The 450-nt window shown below is 38.0% G+C and overlaps 1 protein-coding gene and 1 long non-coding RNA gene across 2 annotated transcripts in view; both read right to left on the bottom strand.

The window, feature by feature from the left end:
* Positions 1 to 450, bottom strand: part of LOC116703247 (transmembrane protease serine 9-like) — a gene marked incomplete in the record, with an annotated part of 81,409 nt that overhangs the window by 17,056 nt on the left and 63,903 nt on the right.
* Positions 1 to 450, bottom strand: part of LOC116702572 (uncharacterized) — an 8,973-nt gene that overhangs the window by 7,591 nt on the left and 932 nt on the right. The window lies entirely within an intron of this gene.

The raw sequence follows: 450 nt of genomic DNA, 5'->3' as shown, positions 1-450 counted from the left end.
GGATCAGCTGGAGAGTCTTAAGGGACTTTTTTGAGCATCCGGATAATCAAGAATTGCAGTAATCCAGCCTGGAAGTAACAAATGCATGGACTCGTTTTTCAGCATAGTTTTGAGACAGGATGTTCCTAATTTTGGCAATGTTACGTAGATGAAAAAAGGCTGTCTTTGAGGTTTGTTTTAGATGGGCGTTAAAGTAAATATCCTGATCAAAAATAACTCCTAGATTTCTGACAATAGTGCTGGAGGCCAGGGCAATACCATCCAGAGTAGCTACAACCCTAGATAATGAAGTTTGGAGGGGTTTAGGGCCCAGTACAATAACGTTGTTTTTTTGTGAGTTTAACATCAGAAAATTGTAGGCCATTTATGATTTTATATAATTTATGCATGCATGAAGTTTAGCTTGACTGGTTTTGTCTGGCTTGATCGATAGATATAATTGAGTGTCAT

The sequence above is a fragment of the Etheostoma spectabile genome, chromosome 15, assembly GCF_008692095.1.
Source record: "Etheostoma spectabile isolate EspeVRDwgs_2016 chromosome 15, UIUC_Espe_1.0, whole genome shotgun sequence".
In the NCBI taxonomy this organism is placed as follows: domain Eukaryota; kingdom Metazoa; phylum Chordata; class Actinopteri; order Perciformes; family Percidae; genus Etheostoma; species Etheostoma spectabile.
The sequence above is the reverse complement of the archived record's forward strand: the minus strand, read 5'-3'. Positions and strand labels throughout refer to the sequence as shown.